We start from the raw sequence: 20,673 nt of genomic DNA, 5'->3' as shown, positions 1-20,673 counted from the left end.
ATTTCTGGTACTCATTTCTGTTACAGACTGAGTCGAACCCAGGGCCATAGTGGAGCTGGAAGGATTAGGTAAATTTAGAAAATCCAGTTCATTGGGACTCGAACCTGCGACCTTCCGGCTAGTAGCATAGTACCTCAGCCAACTACGTTACGCGTGTCTCAATATTCCACGGTACCAATTATTTGGTACGGTCATGAAGACGATGATGCAAAATAGAAATTCTCGAAGGTCCATGGTTCTCGGCTGGGCTGGTCTTCTGGCGACGTGGGGACACAAACCCCTATAATGTAGTGTGATGTAGTATGGTATAGGTAACAAATAGGTAGTAGTTATAAGGGATAATTAGATTATTGCAATCAACATGTACGTACATGACAACTTTCGTAATCTGAATATTTCCTAACCGCTGTAGACCGTAAAAAGTTAGTTATATGTTGACCTCGACCTCTGATAAGACCGTCACAAACACACACGTTATGACTAGACAGAAGGGTTGAGAAGTATCTCGATCGGCATCATATGATATGACCATATATGGAACTGCTCACTACATCCTTGTATATGTTAAGAAATGATACATTGAACTTAATTGTAAAATGTAAGTATGATATAAGAAGTAAGTAGTTAGTGTGGACAGAGGAGAGACCAACAACATCTGATCGAGTGTACAGCCATTATACTTGAAGATTTACTTACTCTATTTCTGGAATGTCTAATTAAACTATTTTCTACACTTAATCTTCTTCATCCTTCGAACTCCTTCGACTCTAGTCCAGACAGAGTCCTTATCCTACGAATTAATTGGAACTTTGTATAAGAAGATAATTAATTATACGACGTCTTATGGTGATGCCCCAATGAGATCACCTCGCCTACGCGACACCACCTTGTCAACTGCTCTCAAATCTGTTATCAATATGGCTTCCGTGTCTACCGACCCCAAGGTGTTTACCGCATGGTCACCGCTGAGTCAGCGCTCTGTGCTATCCTAGTTGCAGTTGCAGACTACACATACACACTCAGCAATATTGGACTTGGTGGGCAATGTTGTGTTGACTACACTAACTGACGTTCCAAAGTTACAACACTTCAATATCTTCCAGGTATTCCTATATTAAATTTTGTACTTCCATAATTCTACAAATCTACCGTTATGACCATACGGACATAACAAGGAGCTTAAAAATTGAAAATTGCAGTTATAAAAATCTTCTCTTTTCTGAATGTAATTAATTATAAACAGTCTATTTACAAGCGCCATGCTCTAAGTAACAATTAAATGTTTGTATGTGGATTTCGAAAATACGTATTTGGCATTGCAAATATTTAAAATTTTTAAGAAATTAAAACGGATGTTATCAGTTCCGAATGGTAAAAGGACATTATCGTAATCCTGAAATCCTGCCTTTGATTACATTTCTTTAGCTATTAGATGCTTAAGTCCAAAACAGAATTTAATTAAACAGAAATATCGCATAATTTTTATGAAACTCAAAATCGCAATTACTTAAACGTTCCTAGTAAACCCCCTCTCCCCCCATTTTTTATAATTCTGTTTAATGTAATAAGCCAGCAAGCAACTGTGGCTCACAAAGTATTTCGAAATAAATGTTTCGTAACTCCGGAAAACTTTCTCCTCTTGGGTTGCCCGTCAGTGCGATCTTGATAACGGATAAATTAGGTAGCGTGTATCTAGGCTCGCACCATTTCCCTGCAACGCATACATAATGTCGCAAAAATTCTTGAGCATCTTATCGGCTTATTATGATAATATAATAAAAATACCATACCAACTCACAAAATTATTATCGCATTAGCTTCCGTTAAAATTCCTAAGAAGGAATTTTTGTGAAGGATGATAAGTCATAATTTTAAAAGTTCATAATTACATCTTGTAAATTCATGCATGAATTTTAATCCTTGAACTGGTTTCTTATCTACTAAAATTCATGCTTGTGTGACAAAAGATAATGCGCACAAACTACCGTAAAAAGGCCATGAAATATCATTGGCCTTCACCTTAATAGAGCACAAGGCTGCGTGAATCACCTGACATTTCGTGTCTAATTGTTTCGCTTTACATGAGAAGCGTATGTTGTCGTAGAACCATGATTATATTTCTTTAAGATTTTCCATTACTGTATAATTTACAAGTTACGTTTTCGCCGAAAATGAATTATTAAGCATTGTATTCTAAGAAAACCATGACCGAGAGGCTGAAGCAAATTGTATAATGAGGAGCTGCGTAATATAGCTGTCAGTAGGCAGTTTTTGGGTTATCAAATAAAATTAGGGGATGGGCAGGACATGAAACCCTGATGTGAGGCATAAGAAATGCATACAGAATATCTTGCGCACAAGGATAGAAGGAAAAAAAATAGGAGTGCATAAATTCAGGAAATTATATAAAACACTGATGCACTGGTAGGTGCAATAGACAAGTGGATGGAAGAGATAGAAATGATTTAAGTAGCTGACTTCCGTCGCATGAAAAAATTAAGAAAGAAAAGGGAAATAAAGGCAGATATTGGGAAGGAACAGTCATACTGTTCGGGAGGAAGGTTGCGAAATAGAGCAATTATTATTATTATTGCTAGTGGGGTGGGACTAAGTCCCTTGTACTGCGGCCACTTCTGGCCTATTGTACCAGCACCAGATGATAGGTGAGGGTGATTGTGGAGCAATTAGTGGAATGAAGTTTGGAAGGGGTAACCGAAGTACTCGGAGAAAACCTGCCCCAGCGCTACTTTGTTCACCACAAATCCCACTTGACCAGAGCCGGGATCGAACCGGGGCCGCCGCAGTGGGAAGCCAGCGACTAACCGCTTGAGCTATGGCGCGGCCCTGATATAGAGCAAAGTTAAGGAATGAAATGATAGAGTCACATTGATATCACTGAATGCTGACGCAGGAAGGGGAAAGATACTCATCGCCGAAAATGTCCAATTACCGATAACCTCACTTTTATACGGATCTGGAAAACGACGCTACGGAGATTAAAAACGCAATAGGCGGAGCAGAGTTTATATCGTAGGGATGGATATTGATTTAAGAACTGGAAGCTTTACCCAGAAATGTCCCGGCTGAGAAAAGGGAGATATTATGACTTCATTATGTTTCCCAAATCCCACAGGAAGAGGTAGGGTAAGATAATAAATAAGGAAGGCAAAAGATTAATTTATGTGACCTTCTTTTCTTCTATTCCTATTGCCCCCAATTGGAGCGTAGGGCATCCGTGAAACATTTCATTTTACCTCAGTTTCTTAATCTCAGACAGTCGGTAGGTCTCCTTGGACTGGAGATCAGCCCGACGCAAGGCCGCTACCTAACACAAACACATGTGAGGTATTAAAAAAGAAAAGGTAAATTTATCCCTGCAACAGGACGTGGAGGCTCATAGGAGTGTAAGGGGTCGAGGCTCCCACATCTTCTAGACAGTTGGCTCACAGATGGCGGTGAGGTTGTCAGCCCTACGCGCCGACCGCCCTTTAATCTCACGAAGATTCCTGGTACTCATTTCTGTGTAGACCCCAGGGCCATAGTGAGGCTGGAAGGTTAATTGAAAAATCCAATGACCTATTCGGGAATCGAAACCGCGACTTTCCTGCTTGTAGCATAGTGCCTCAACCAACTGCTACAAGTATAAACTTTAAATTGCAGGAGAGATACTTATATGAAAAGCAGTGTCCAGCGCATTACTCGCAGACTATGTACTGTTTGTACATTTCTGGTAATTATTTGAAGAGGTTCAGTGTCACAGTTACGGTCACGCATGGCGACCGCGATGTTTGAAGTAAAGGTGAGGCTGAANAAGCAGTGTCCAGCGCATTACTCGCAGACTATGTACTGTTTGTACATTTCTGGTAATTATTTGAAGAGGTTCAGTGTCACAGTTACGGTCACGCATGATCACGACATGGCGACCGCGATGTTTGAAGTAAAGGTGAGGCTGAGTTTATTCAGGTGGGGGGCAGGGAATATACATGAGAGAAAATGTGTTAATGTGTTTAAATGACATAAGAATAGGTGGCAGAAATTTTAACGAAATGAGAGATAGGGAAATAACAGAACTACCTACGAGTACAATGGGAATGAAACTTACTTTCTGCAAATTGGAGAAATTGCTAGAATAAAAATGTATGAATGGAATGCTGGAGAGTGTAGGACGGCAGATGAAAACGAGGGCTAACAAGAGGACAGACAGAAAAGGCTCATGTTCTGATGAAGGTAGAAGTGGGAGGAAGCGCTAAAATAAAACGGAAATTGGGCAACACGAAACAGAATAGACATGCACGTAGGGGTGTGTAGAAGGGGCACAAGTTACAAAAGGAGGAGAGGATATATTCTAAAAGAAAAGCTAAGAAACAGTAAAAATATTTTGAAAATAAAGCTGCACAAATAAGGTTTTTGACCCAAAAAAGAAATATGGACGCAATTTAGGTGTAGAGACTAAGGAATTATTTTCGGAGCCTTTTAAATAAGGAAATATTGAAGTCAGAATTTGCGAAGGATATGAAAAATTTGGGCTGGGGATGGGTAGCAGGGCAATTGAGACGGAAGAAAAATTAAACATTTTTAAAAAATAAAAATTTGTGTGAGAGCAGGAATCGATTGTCAAATAATGGGATATTGTAAAGAGCTATTTCAAGGAGGAAAGATATTTCTCTTTTTTTTCATTGGCGCTACAGCCCTCATTTGGGCCTAGGCCTACCTCCATAAAACTCTCCGTTTCACTTCGGTTTACTAGATCTTAGACATTGGGTAAGACTCCTTGGGCGGGTGATCAGCTCGTCGCCTCTACCTGTACACGAACACAGAAAAGCGCACACAAACATCCATGCCCTGAGTGAGATTCGAACCCACGATCCCGGCTTCCGAGCGAGCGAAGACAGTGCATGCCTTACACCGCTCGGCTACTGTGACCGGCCGGAGGAAAGTTTACGTAAAATAATAAATAACGTAATGTACAATTTTCACGTGACAGGGAAATTTCCAGTAGCATGGTCTAGTGGTCAGAGTTCCTGGCTACAGATCCAGATGTCCCGGGTTCGATTCCCGGCGCTACCAGATTTTCTGAGATGTAGTGGGCCTGGAACGGGTTCTACTCAGGCTCGTGAGGATAATTGAGGATCTGTTTCAAGGAAATAGCGACTCCGGTTTAGAAAACCGAGATTAACGGCCGTGGGGATCCGTTGCGCTGGCCACACGACACCCTCTATCCGCTAAAGTTGACACTAACTTCGCAGACAAGCGGCGGCCGCTCGGTCGATACAGTTCGCTTGCGGACTAAAACCACGGAACTTGTTTGCTTTTTTGTTTTGTATGGAGGAAGAGTTTATTGCATAGGATATACAAAGACAAAAGAGAAGTGAAAATTCCATCTAACTATACAGGTGCTTCATTATTCTCAACCTTGCCAAAGATGTACACAGGGGCTCTGTCAGGAACAATGAACATGTAGATCGGAACGAGAGGGATTATTTCGAATTTCAGACGATATTTAGAAAGGAAAAGGTGAACACAGAAATGCTTTCTATAGGTTGGGCAACAACACATACGTATTTGAGCCGGGGATAGCGCAGACGGTAGCGGCTGGCTACGGGCTGGACGGCTGAAGGGTTGGAATTGGAGTCCCGGTACATTCAAGAATTTTCTCTTCTCCAAGTCGTCAAGACCCGTCAAGGCCCACGCAGCATCCTATCCAATGGATACGGGGTTCTCCTTCCCCGTGGGTAAAGGGGCCGTGGTGTGAAGCTGATCACTCACCTCCAACTAGTGCTGAGGTCAAGAAAACGTGGGTCTGTACATCCACTCCCCCATACACCTTCATGGTGTAGTGCTTAATGAGTTAAGAACTAGGACAACCTTTTAATAGATAAATATTTACGTAGATATGGGATGTAGCGTATTTGTTACTTGCAAGATTTCCCCAAAGCTTTCGATGCAGACGTGAGGGGAGTTCATCGTGGAAGTTATGCAAAAATTGATGGCATTTAAGTGTATTCAAGGAATGAAGTAAATATGTACGTTGAGTCAGTGGTGAAGTGGGGACGGAACTGAGGAATCTGACTCATATGTTGCATTGAGGCAGCCCCTCCTCCAACCTATATATCTACAGACAACGTACTGAGAAAACTGGGCGAGGAAGCCTGTACTCCGCAAGCGAACTATACCGACCGAGCTACCGCCACTTGTCGGCGAAGTTAGTGCCAACTTCAGCTGTTAGAGGGTGTCGCGTGGTCAGCGCAACAGATCCCCACGGCCGTTAATTTCGGTTTTCTAGACCGGAGCCGCTATTTCCTTTAAATAGCCCCTCAGTTATCCTCACGAGGCTGAGTGGACCCCCTTCACAGACCCACTACTTTTCAGAAAATGTGGTAGTGCCGGGAATCGAACCCTGACCACTAGACCACAGAGGCGGTCTGGGTGAGGAAGTCAGTATGAGGATTGTTGTATGCAGATCTGCCCTCAACTGGTATAGGCTTTCAAAGGGTAATTAATCGAAAACAGGAATTTTGCAAAGAATTCAAATTGAAGAGAAATATAGGGAAGAGAAAGGTAGTAGCGTGGACTGGAAGGTGGGGGCTGGAAACAGAGGCAACAACTAACTCTCAATATTTCGGATTAATCTTCGGTAATAGAAATGGGAGGAGAGGTAACCGTGTTAATTAGGGGTGAGGGAGAAGATAGACTTGTATAGAATTAATGTACATCTACCAAGGACCCCAAACACAGAGGTAACAATGCTGCAGCAATTGTATGCTTCGCTGATGAAATGAAGGCATATGACAGGGGTTGGAAAAAGGGTGGAAATAGGAAAGATGCATTTGTTATTTTGTAAAAGAATAATGGGATGCTATGACGTCAGCAAATGATAAAAGTAAAAAGGTGAAATTTTACCTGTGTTTAACTAATTAAGCTCTACACCATAAAGGCGTATGTTGGAGTGGATTACAGAGCCACAAATTTACTTGACCTCGGCACTAATTGAACGTGATTGGTCAGTTTTACGTCCCAGCCGCTTTATCACCAAGAAAAGAGTCCCCGGTACCCATTGAAGACCACAGCCAAGGACAACAAACACGCATTGATATTCAGTAAAAATTACGTTTATAACAGGAAACTAAAATGAGATATATATTCACGTTTTAAATATGTGAAGAACGTACACATGACGTCCCATGAATCTAGAACTATGGACAATATTGGAATTTTGACACAAATTCTACGAAGTGTGCTCAATATACCAAACTTTGACGCCGAAGTAAAAGCTCAAACATATTTGCCAGTGCAAGAGATTGGTGTGAACTGTTTTGAGTTTGATCTCACTGCATTCCCTTTCCAAGATGCTACTTAATTTGGGTCCACACTTAAGGAAAACTTTTGTATTAGAAGATTTATGAAACACGTGAACGGTGAAGTTGTCCGTTTGCCAAATTAAAGGGAGCGCAGTTTAATGTACCACTGCTCTAAACTAACCTTCAAGTCGTGAAGACGTACAGAGTACCGAAGTCCTACACAACTGGGCGCTAGATGCACTCCTCGGCTGAGGTTGGAAATCCCGGATACCCATTTCATAGGAATCTGAATTGACCTCAGAGCTAGTCTGAACGAGATGCTGGGAATCGAATCCCGGTCATTTAGATCGTAGCCCAGTCATTATAATGACTAAAGAAAAAATAAAAGATGATAATACTGCTTGAACAATTTATATCAGTCTCAGTTTACGTGTTAATTAGAATATACAAAATTATAATTTTGCCTGTGGTTCTGTATGGGTGTGAAACTTGGTCTCTGACATTAAGGGAGGAACATAGACTGAGGGTGTTGAGGAGAATATTTGGACCGAAGAGGGATGAAGTGACAGGAGGCTGGAGAAAACTGCATAATGAGGAGCTTCATAACTTGTACTCATCTCCAAGAATAATTAGAATGATCAAGTCAAGGAGGATGAGGTGGTCAGGGCATGTAGCACGAATGTGGGAGAACAGGAATGTATATAGGATATTTGTGGAAAGCCGGATGGAAAGAGACCACTAGGAAGACCAAGCCGTAAGCGGGTGGATAATATTAAGATGGATCTTAGAGAGATAGGATGGGATGGTGTGGATTGGATTCATCTGGCTCAGGATAGGGACCAGTGGAGGGCTCTTGTGAAAACGGTAATGAATCTTCGGATTCCATAAAATGCTGGGAAGTTCTTGAGTAGCTGCACAATTTGCGTCTTCTCAAGAGGGACTCAGCTCCATGAGTGAGTGAGTGAATCAGTTCGCGTAGTTTCCAGTTTTTGAAGAACTTCCTTTGCTGGTAAATTTTAAAGCCTTTGCTTTGAACCAGAGCTTATACGGAATTCATTATTCATTAAGACATTCGAGAGGAACATTATTCAGATAGAACAAAGAGTAACATCTGAATTCAAGTCGGGGGTAATTGGAGTGACTCACATTCTGTGTAGAAAGAACGATCGATTGCACGAACTTTTCCTCAGCACTGCCTACAGAATCGTTTGCAAAAATTAAGCCCGCCGATTGTTCACGAAGAAGTGTATAGTGTAGACTATTTGTAGTCGCCTGGGCACAGGCCTGCCAACACCTTGAAACGATACAAATGTTCTTGATCTTTCGCGGGAACTTCCTCCTTCTTCAGTGTTAAAGCGCGGCTAGGGGGTTGACTGTACGAGTAGCAACAGCTGCAAATTTGTATTGGTAACAGCCAGGAACTGCAGTTTGTAAGGACAACCTGAATACAGCTCAGTGTCAATCACATCAAAACTATTTATTAGCCATTAGCAAGGCTGTCTTCTCAGCTTCTCCTAAACGTCGGCATTTCTCACCACGTCGACTCGGTGATCTAGCCGAAAGACTAAAATAAAAACGGCAGGAACTCAAAACCTCAAGTGTAGGAAAATAACTAAGATGTTGTACTATAGATATGGCCCTTTTTACTCTACTTTCCTTATTTTGAAAAAAAGATAAAAGGAGGCTTATGAGATAACCTTGCTCTCTGGGCGTCTGCGTGCATTCCCTTGTCGTTGTAGGCTGCGGCACGATAAGCAAGTTCCCACTGCAACGAATATATGCAATAATAAAAGCTATGTAGGACACGGTGTTTTCTATGTAGTCCGTGTCTTATTATATAATCAATATGTAGTGAAAGTAAAGTAGGCGATTAGTTATTCCCAGAACACCTTGCGTGTATGTGTGTATATATATATATATAAACTGCATTACTACGGAATTAAATGGGACTAAATTTAAAGTTATGGAGTTTAATATTTTTTTCAATTTAAGACCAAACTCCGTGGCATGTAGTCTGCAAGCGAACTGTGCAGACCGAGAGACTGCCACTTGTCGGCGAAGTTAGGGCCAACTTTAGCGGATAGAGGGTGTCACGTGATCAGCGCAACGGATCCCCACGACCGTTAATCTCGGTTTTCTAGACCGGAACCGCTACTTCCTTGAAATAGCTCCTCAATTGCCCTCACGAGGCTGAGTGGACCCCATTCCAGACCCACTACTTCTCAGAAAATGTGGTAGCGCCGGGAATCGAACCCGGGACTTCTGGAAATGTAGGCATGAACTCTGACCACTAGACCATAGAGGCCAATTTAAGACCAAGATGTAAATATTCTCAGTAGCTTGGTATGAGAAAGATATACATTTCACACAGTGGAGTAAAGTCAGGATATTTAGCTGCCTTGTTCCAGCTTTAGAAATTGCTTAGCGTCGAATTATGTGTCCGCGTGTCGATCAACACTCCAGGACGCCTTTTTCGGGTATTTGAGGGTACTACATCGTAACGTCTCTGGAGAAACTGAGGAAAACCATAAACGTAGATCGAGGATTTCCATTTAACCGACAGATTTTATAGCTGGGTACGTCTCGAATATTAAATAAAATCATTGCATCTGATGTAAAAATATGCAATGAACAAACGAAGTAGCTGAGAGAATAACAACCCTGTTGATTGCCTAAATAACTAATTGCGTGATAGGATGAGGTGGGCAGGTCATGTAGCACGAATGGGAAGGACGAGGAATGCGTATAGGATATTGGTGGGAAAGCCAGAAGGAGAGAGACCACAGGGAAGACCAAGGCGTAGGTGGGTGGACAATATTAGAATGGATCTTAGAGAGATAGGATGGGATGGTATGGACTGGATAGATCTGGCTCAGGATAGGGACCAGTGGAGGGCTCTTGTGAACACGGTAATGAACCTTCGGGTTCCATAAAATGCTGGGAAATTCTTGAGTAGCTGCAGAATTGGCGGCTCCTTCAGAAGGGCTCAGCTCCATGAGTGAGTAAGTAAGTAAGTAAGTAAGGATATTCGTGCGAAGACTGATTTTCATTAATTTATTTACATGGGCGGGAAAGCAGAGAGTGAAAGAAGGATACTTGAATCCATCATAAAACATTGGGCACATCGCAACTCAACAAAATGATCATAAGTAAAGGATACGGAGTAAGACATCCTTTGTTCTAACATCGAAGTTTGTATGCAAATTGGACCTGTTTTACGTGCATGAGAACTGGCTGTCGATTTCGAATCTCTAATCGCTCCAAAGAAAATATTGCACATCTTCGCGCAGTGGTTTAAACAGGAAGTCTGCACGTCTAAAAGTCTGTGATGACGGTTCTGTAGCATGTACAACCGTTGCTATGCAACGACTGTAAGAAAAGGTGAATAAACAGCGATCGTTTCTAGGCTGCAATGAATTCGCACGCAACAATAGAAGAACGGTGTTTTCTATGTGGTCCATGCCGAGAAGTTATAACCAGGGTAGTTAGAACAATGAATTCAGTTGAGTTCCGCAAGGGAGGCTGAAAGAGATGGCGCTATAATTAAGTGGAATTCAGTTGTCGAGTGTTAGGCATCGGGCAACGATGTGATCGCAGAGGCTGAAGAATCTCTATTGTTAAGATCCGTTACTAGGAAACGACATGTGGAAGCAGAGTCAGAAAATTTAACGTGTGCTTTAGTGATTTGTAAAGTGTGGAGATTAGTGATGGTGCCATACTTGTAGTTACGATCTGTAAGTGGTCAATAAATATAATTATCAATCCAAACTTCTATAGCCACGCCCCTACACCTGACAGTACATTAATAAAAGTATTCTGTTTCTGGATATTATCCATCGTCCTGTTTATATTGTCAAAACACAAGGTTTCGGAGAATGGGTTCTGTCTCCGTCTTCAGGTGAAACCCAGTTCGGTCCAATCGATAGAGCTAGTCTCTATCTCCGGACACCTGCACCAACACAAAATATGGTATACAAACCAACTACGAGAGCTAAGACAAAACTTTAAATATTAAAACATGAAAAAACTCCACGAAAGTACAAGAGTAGCATCGGAATAAAAGTTATCACTGGAGAGAGAAATTCTCTGTATAGTACTGTGACGTGTTGGGTATATCACGCGACAAATAACTTCACGTGGGTCTCGGATTTAGGGAATCTTTATTGGACACTCACACTTACACACTTTACAATTATCACCACTTGCAGTATCACCTGACTTCTGGCCCAGTACTCCAACGCGACATCTCAGCTGTCCTTGGCCGTGGTTAGATCCCAACTCTCTCTGGCGGCGGATATCCCAATCCTGTCTCGTTCTCAAGACTCCAATGCTCTGTACGTGTCGTAAGCTCTGCTTATATAAGGGGTTATGCGGACTGGATACCGGACACCATTCCTCACGGTTTCGTTTCTACTGTCCGCTGTTACGTAACGGGTCTTCGGTTGTTCATCTCCGTGGAGATTCGGCGTTCTCTACGCAACGGCTCACTGTTAGAATTACAATACCATTATTGTTACTTTTTATGCAACGGTCTGTTCTAGCGTTTCCATGGAAGAAACCCTTCTGGATTCCAAACATGTGACAGTACCAACATAAAAACAGAAATTTTCTCACTTAATCTACGCTGCACGGGGTGTTATTTTCTTTATTTCTGCTGTGCTAACGGTAGCCCAGTACCCGAAACTTATTCATAGTGGCGCTATCTGCAATTTTGCGTGATGTGGATGGTTGGATTTCAAGTGCAGATAACGACTAATAGGAGTAAGTTTTTAGTACACATCACTATAAAAGGGGAGTGTTTCATAGTTTGATTAGTGAAGCCAAGGTCATATGTCAGACCCAGAAGGATTTCAGCAACAAAATTAGGGTTGAGACATGATCTGATGCTTAATATATATCCAGAAGAATTTGTTGACTCTGTAATGAAGCCATCTTCAGGTACAATATATCAGGGCAGTGTCATCATCCCTTATGTTTAGGATAGCTCCACAAAATTCAGATACATTGGAAACCGTTTCAATATCAGGACCAATTTCATAACTAAACAAACACTCCGTGGGACACTGATGAAAACTGGACCTCTAAGAGATGCCCAGCAGACGAAGCAGTGTGTGTACAATATCCCATGTGATTGTGGCAGATGTTATATCGGCGAAACAAGCAGATGTTTACAAGTAAGAATTAAGAAGCACAAATATAACTTGACCAAAAGGCTGCTTGAAAAATCACCCTCATCCCAACATGCATATGAGGAAGGCAACAAAATATGTTGGAAAGAAGGGAAGGTCTTGCAGACTGAATCAAACGCCACATACAGGAAATTCAAGGAGTCAGCAGACATGTCTCTGATAGACCAACCGATCAGTCAATCCAACTCGGACATCTCTCACATCTGGACTCCGTTATCACAGGATAATAACAATTAAGATTAAGTGAGAAAATTAGTGTTTTTATGTTGGTACGATACAGAGAATATCTCTCCAGTGATAAATTTTATTCTGTTGGTACTCTGGCGCTAGGCCTCATACGTGTGGAATTTTGTATTTTTATTTTTTAATACCGGCTGTATCACGAATGCAAGTCAGAAGCAAGACTTGCTCGTGCCAGCAGTTAAAAAAGAAGAGTTTAATAATAGGCCTAATTTTTTTATTGCTAGTGGGGTGGGACTAAGTCCCTTGTACTGCGGCCACTTCTGGCCTACTGTACCAGCACCAGATGATAGGTGAGGGGGATTGTGGAGCAATTGGTGGAATGAAGATTGGCAGGGGAAACCGAAGTACTCGGAGAAAACCTGCCCCTGCGCTTCTTTGTCCACCGCAAATCCCACTTGACCAGACCCGTGATCGAAACCGGGCCGCCGCGGTGGGAAGCCAGCGACTAACCGCTTGAGCTATGGCGCGGCCCAATAATAGGTCCACATGGGTATTACAGTTTTATCATCACTTCGTTAATTGGGGTTATTCCCCAAGCCAGACCACCCTTTCCACCATACAGTTCGGATTAGAGTAATTTGCATACATACATACATACACAAATACGCACATACATATACTCGTATACATACAATTTCACGATACAAGGTCAGGTATGTCATGACACACAGAAATATATTTCAATATGACATTAAATAGAAAGGTTGAGTAAGAAACACAGTTGTATTGAGTGTAATATTCTGAAACGGAGGTATTTTCTTCAGTGGGCTGAACAGTCAATATGGCTATCGTGCACACAGCTGCAGAAACCCTGGGTGACCACGAAACACGCGCCTCATGCAGAGGAAAGTAAGCCAGTCGCACGCAAGCGAACGATTCCTTCAGCAACGACCTCTCACCCTTCACTCTGCTCACAAGGATCACGCTATGGGAAGGGGGAAAATAGTCGTAATAAGGGCACAATACAGTATACTGACTTTTCAAACTTATGAATACGATGCCGTGCCTTGCTAATGCCTCTACAGCACAACCTCAGTCTTCTGATAAGGAACCGACTTTGTTATCGCTTTACTATTTCAAGGACGAAATTTCGTATATCCCTTCTTGCGCAACATTCTCTAACGGATACCACCATGCCATTTCACTATGGCTACCCCATGTATATGGGGGTTAGGCTTATCTCTATATGTAGTTCAACCGACATAATTTTCTATGACAATGAAGTAGGAAAACAGAAACAAACATTTTTGTGTTTGAATATCGGCCATTAGCCGATCTATATTTATGAAGAAGCAAATAAGTCCAGTCATATGATTGTGTAAGGTACTCCTTAGGGTATTAAAGGATTCTTTATTTGTTTCTTTCGTTGTTTACTTGTTTATTTATTTATGGGTTATATAACGATACCTTCAACAGCCCAGATTATAGGAGGGAAACGATTTTTAGTGAGGTCTACGTGTTAGCGTAGTTCGTTGAGTCACTACGCTACAAGTAGGGAGGTTGCGGGTTTGATTCCCGATTAGATCATCGGATTTTTCAATTGATTTAATCCTTCCAGCCGCACTATGGCCATGGTTTAGACTCAGCCTCTAACAGAAATGAGTACCAGGAATCTTCTTGGGGGATAAAGGGTAGCCGGAGCGTAAGGCTGACAACCTCACCGCCATCTGTGAGCCGGATTTAGCGAATCTTTATTGGACACTCACGCTTACACACACTTTACAATTATTATCACTTCCAGTATCACTTGACTTCTGGCCCAATACTCGATACGACGTCTCAACTATCCTTGGCCGTGGTTGGATCTCATCTCTCTCTGGCGGCGGCTGTTCCAAGACTGTCTCGTTCTCAGTACTCCAATATTCAGATCCTCAGTACTCAATTATCTAATCTCCCATCCGAGGGCCAGGCGCACGCTGGCTCAATAGAGGACACCCCTCGCCAAGGTTCGATCTCACGTGTTCGGCAATCCGTTGCTTCGCAAACGCTCCCAATAGATTAGACCGGTAACGTGTCTCGTCTCATCCGTTGTTACTCAGATACAGTCAGTTGCTACGATTTCGAAAGTCACGTTGCCACGTAACGGGCGCAACGAACTCTCTGTAGTTCATCTCTGGGGAGCCGCGTTCGTTGCTTCGGCACTCTCTACGCAACGGCTTACTGTTATTGCGCTACCATGGAAGTGCCTACTCCAAACACGTTACAGTATAGAAGACGTAGGAACCTCAACGTCCCACAACCCCATGGGCCTCCACGGCCTGATACAGGGGTATTTTTTTTTAATTCCTAATGGGGTGGGACTAAGTCCCTTGTACTGCGGCCACTTCTGGCCTATTGTACCAGCCCCAGATGATAGGTGAGGGTGATTGTGGAGCAATTGGTGGAATGAAGATTGGCAGGGGCAACCGAAGTACTCGGAGGAAACCTGCCCCAGCGCCACTTTGTCCACCACAAATCCCACTTGACCAGACCCGGGCCGCAGCGACTAACCGCTTGAGCTATGGCGCGGCCTGTTGATACAGGGGTAGCTTTACCTCTTTTTTACGATGGCTAGCGAATAGTGACACGGAAAGTTGCGGGTACGCACTTGACGTTCAGTAGCCGGTACAAGAACTGGAGCGCTGAACAACAAGCTGATGTGTTGTGAATGGGATAGAATGTACAGGGGAGCAGGATTAATCTAACACGCGATAGAATGTGACTATAGATGGGGTTAGCATTGGTAATCGGATTTATTTCACACTTATACAAATCGTTACTACATCTTACAGTTTACTGTCACACACGGACTAATGTTCTCAGTCTGTTACAATCTCCACTAGCCGTTGCCGGCTGCCAGCGACGGACGTTCCCCTTCCCCTGGGTTTCCGAACTGTCCCGACCTCAGCTACCAGCTTCTCACAACAGCTAACGATGACTGAACCCCAGCGGTTATTTCACTAACTCACCAATTCACCAACCAACTCACTCAGTTCCACTAACTCCTCACTGTCTTGCTTATATTGCGGCACTGACCGCGTAGAAAATACCGTTACTATGTTGTGGAATTGTTGCTTAACGGTGACATGAAGTATTGAATTGTTACGTGAGCCATCGGCACGGACCGCGCAGAAAACTCCATTCCTCTCTTATTACTTACGGACAATTACTTAGCAACAGCTGTTGTATAGGTGTTTATTTCGCTGTCGTTGATTGTAAAGCTTCTTATGTTGGTGGATGGCACACAGAATTACTGGGGTTTTGGGCTCTTTCCATCGCCCGGAATTTTAGGTAATAGAGGATACGATTGAGATTAGCCCTATCTAAGGGGCGCAACTGAGCAGGTGTCTTCCTTTCTCACCTGAAGATGGAAACAGATCCATTTTCCGAAACGTCGTGTTCTCTATTACCTAAAATTCCGGACGATGGAAACAGTTCAAAACCACAGGAATTCTGTTCGCTGTCGTTGTCTAGTAACGGGTCTATATACCACAGAACTATTCCAGCATCTGTCTGAAGGCACTGAGATAAAACATATAAATCCTGAGGCAGTTTGATATTTTTCTGGTCATGGTCCTCCAGAATTCGAGACTTACGGGGAAAATAAGTTATGAAATGAACACTCTGTTGCTTTCGTTAGAGCGAAAGGCGTTCTCCTCTTCTTGAATTAAAAAACCATCAAATATCTTACAAATTAAAGCTTGTATTGTTGTATGGTGTAGACCTGTTGAGAGACCCAAAGGCGTCCAACACAGTGCGCCATAAAACAGCAAATTACAAGTATGTCACTTTATATCACAAGTAACGTTTTACTAATGCACGTATACAAACAAAAAACAAACTCCGTACCCTGTAGTCCGCAAGCGAACTATACCGACCGAGCGACCGCAGCTTGTCGGTGAAGTTAGTGCCAACTTTTGCGGATAGAGGGTGTAACGTGGTTAGCTCAACGAATCCCCACGGCCATTAATTTCGGTTTTCTAGACATGAACCACTATTTCCTTTAAATAGCTCCTCAATTATCATCATGAGGCTGAGTGGATCCCGTTCCAGACCCACTACTTCTCAGAAAAAAAAATCTACTAGCGCCGGTAATCGAACCGGGACCTCTGGATCTATAGCCAGAAACTCTGACCACTAGACCACAGAGGCTGTTTCACGTATACAACAGCCCAAAATTCTAATTGCTTTTATGATTGAGAACGTGTCCTCAAGAAGAAACTTAACTATTGCGCAATAAGCTCGAATTATTAGAACACCGCTGAACATCATAAAAGTGTGACTATCCGTCGTCTGAAAGACTGCATTATCGCCATAATTATAAGTTTTGTCACCATTATATACAATGAATTTATGTCTCTGAAGGTGTAAGTCTGAAAATTCTCTTCTATTATATACAGTAAGCCACTAATTAAGCACAAATGTAGTGTTATTGAATAAAATTCCAATCTGCTTACGTTGTTTATCTTCGAATGTTTAGTTTAAAGTTGTCCCTGTGTTCAACTAATTAAGCACTACGCCATGAAGGCGTATGGGGGAGTGGATGTATAGATCCGCATTTTCTTGACCTCTGTACTAGCTGGAGGTGAGTGGTCAGCTTCACGTCACGGCCGCTTTACCCCCGGGGAAACGGCCCGTGTTATCCATTGGATAGAAAGTTGGGTGGACCCCAGAGCCGGTCTGGACGATTTGGAGAAGATAAAATTCTTGACCTTACCGGGACTCTGACCTATCAGTTATCCAGCCCGTAGCCGGTCGCTATACCGACTACGCCACCCCAGCTCCTTTAGTTTAGGATAAAGAAATAAAATACATTCTAGGTAAATTCTTTTTAAAATAAAGTTGCAATTTAATAAGATGTAATTTTAGAATATATTTTTATACACTGAAATCTGGAGGTAGAATGTGAAAAACAAATTCATCGCCATATGCTGCGTCTCTGGATAAGAAATGAGCTGAAGCTTGTGTTTGCTTCTTTTATTACATAAGTTTTAAGAGTTTCCCTATANTATATATATATATATTTATTAGCAATCAGAATAAATACATTCTTTTAGCTAAGCAGTTACAGTTACAGCAGCAATCTGTGAGGAATGTTGGGCCCGGTGAAGGGTGTTGCGAAGTTTCCTCTTTCATTGAACATCTTGTACTATATACACATATACTTTAATGTTCAGCAGAGTTTATAATGGCTTCCGTAGCTTCATTTCACAAATACACTAAAAAATGCTCTATATTGAAATGTAATAACACAAAAATCCTTCAAGGCTAAAACATTCCGACATAAAAACATTTGCACTTATCATAAATATTTATTTCTCTGATTAGAAAAACCTGGATGAAAATGAATTTCTAGCTGATTAATTGAAGGCAGAACTTTATCACCCTACTTTCATTCTCCAAATTATAATTTAGGAAATAAACATGAGAAACAGAAGTTCCAATTGTATCATCGACTGGAGTGACAATGCTATTGGTTGTAACTCCATAGGGCAAATTTGTGATTGAGAAGCTAATTGTCGTTCAGTTATTCAATTAATTTCCCTAATTTATGGTACCCTAATATTCAATGTTATGTCCGAAAAAGCTGCCAATGGACCACAACACATGTCAGCGTCAGACAGTGGGTTTAAAGCCAAAGGAATTTCACCGGTTATTCACGAAATTCAACATATTAAACGAACTGAAACCAGATTTTAAATTCACCTAAATATTGATGGTAGCAGTCGATGTACACAAAATACATGAATTGACTGACAGTTTTTTTAAGTAGGCTTTGGTGCTTCCTCACACCAATTCAATTGATTATACACGTTCTGCCCTGATCATCATACAGAACTTCGTTAGTAAACTTAACCTAAAATTGAGTTTAACTTTAAGGAAATTTCAGCACTTGTATCAATAACGAAAATATTGCATCAAAATAAAAGACTCGATGTACTCAATTATTTCTGTAGCAACTTTCAACTGCCTCCTTTCTGTATTAGTTTGATATCGAGGTAACAACTCTTTATTTTACTTTCGATTTTAATCGGTTTCTCGCGGCAGTACGTGACTGTTACCTGCAGCAAATTGCTCAGTGAGAGGGAAATCACCTTCCTTCAAATGAGTTTCTGACCCATTTAGGACCTGCACATGTAGCCAATTAAATTCTGCAACAGCATAATTATTCAATTTTTAAGTTTGTTAGTACTTACTCATAGGTATGTTTCGTGACAACAAAATCAAACACGTTGCACATATCTATTTGGTGATAACATAAAAAACTACTTATGCCCTACGTTTACTATGCTGTGAAATACGTGTATTATATATGCAGGTACTTGTCCTACATCTTTGCGTTTTTTTTATTCTTACTTTTTATTCGTTTGTGTTAACGCTGTACTTGTTTGCCGTAGCTGTTATCACGAAAAAAGTAAATGACCTGAATTCTTATTCTTGTTATTTTTTCTGTCGATGTTTTCTGTTTCCTACTTTTTTTTTGTATTTCATTATTTTATGTATTTTGATATTTGCCTTTAATGAGTTAATGCTATTGGCCAGCACTCTAATCAATGTTTTTATTGCTAGTGGGGTGGGACTAAGTCCCTTGTACTGCGGCCACTTCTGGCCTATTGTACCAGCCCCAGATGATAGGTGAGGGTGATTGTGGAGCAATTGGTGGAATGAAGATTGGCAGGGGAAACCGAAGTACTCGGAGATAACCTGCCCTAGCGTCACTTTTTCCACCACAAATCCCATTTGACAAGACCCCCGGGATCGAACCCGGGCCGGCGAGGTGGGAAGCCAGCGACTAACCGCTTAAGCTATGGCGCGGCCTAACGAAGCTAACTCAAGCTCTGGCAATATAGTGTGCAGTTTCAACATCATCAGAGCCCGCGTCACAGGGTACGAACTGGAATCACCTCCCACCCCATTTCGCTGAAGATACAATATATATAAACCAACATAATTCTTGATGTCTGAAGTATCCGGTTTCACCATGATCACTATCTCCATTTCAGGGCATGTGAAACCTTCCTCTTCCGGTTCAGCTTCCCGTCTCATTCTCGGATGACCTATGTCTCTTTTCCTTTTCCTTTTTGTGTATAAAGAATTATCGCACAGCTGAATCATCCCATCTAAATATTCTTCACACGTCAGTCATCTCCATACTGCGGCTAGGATTCGAGCCCGTTTTGACACCTAATAATACTAAAGTAAAAGTGAAATTGACCTTGTGCTTAATTAATTTTTTTATTGCTAGTGGGGTGGGACTAAGTCCACTTGGTACTTAGGCCACTTCTGGCCTATTGTACCAGCCCCAGATGATAGCTGAGGGTGATTGTGGAGCAATTGGTGGAATGAAGATTGGCAGGGGAAACCGAAGCACTCGGAGAAAACCTGCCACAGCGCTGCTTTGTCCACCACAAATCCCACTTGACCAGACCCGGGATCGAACCCGGGCTGCCACGGTGGGAAACCAGTGACTAACAGCTTGAGCTATGGCGCGGCCACTCTAATCAATTAATTTATTATTATTATTATTATTATCGCAGGCAGCCGCTTATTGGGGTTCGTAACTCTCAATCCCTGCCTGTTATTGCGAAGAAGGAAAGGACAAAGGCACTTTTTGTTTCTAGATTTAGCCCCGAGGTCACTGCCGATGATGTACATAAGTCCCTCAAGGAGCAATTAAGCCTTAAAAAGTTGGTTTGCACCAGACTTAGAACTAAATTTAACACTTATGCATCCTTCCATATCGCTGTTACTGAGGATGAATTTTCGCTAATCAATGACGTTGGTGTCTGGCCATCAGGATGCTTAATTGCCCCGTATTATGGTAAGCTTGCGCCTGACCAAGTATTTACCCCCAGCACATCTGAAGCTGGAGTGTCTGATGCTTCCGTTAAATCTGCCGTTAACCCAGCAGTTAACGACGAGGTAGATGGAGGCTGCTCGACATCCATCTAATCATGGCTGAT

At 42.1% G+C, this 20,673-nt stretch overlaps 1 protein-coding gene across 1 annotated transcript in view; it reads left to right on the top strand.

The window, feature by feature from the left end:
• The first annotated feature begins 1,066 nt into the window (after positions 1-1,066).
• The window catches only part of LOC111863410 (fatty acyl-CoA hydrolase precursor, medium chain), a 57,396-nt gene continuing 37,789 nt past the window's right edge, over positions 1,067-20,673 (top strand). The window contains exon 1 of the mRNA XM_023849713.2: positions 1,067-1,103. The gene's annotated coding sequence lies outside the window, so the exon portion shown is untranslated. The remainder of the gene's footprint in view (positions 1,104-20,673) is intronic.

This window comes from Cryptotermes secundus, unplaced genomic scaffold (assembly GCF_002891405.2).
Source record: "Cryptotermes secundus unplaced genomic scaffold, Csec_1.0 scaffold792, whole genome shotgun sequence".
NCBI classification, from domain to species: domain Eukaryota; kingdom Metazoa; phylum Arthropoda; class Insecta; order Blattodea; family Kalotermitidae; genus Cryptotermes; species Cryptotermes secundus.
The sequence above is the reverse complement of the archived record's forward strand: the minus strand, read 5'-3'. Positions and strand labels throughout refer to the sequence as shown.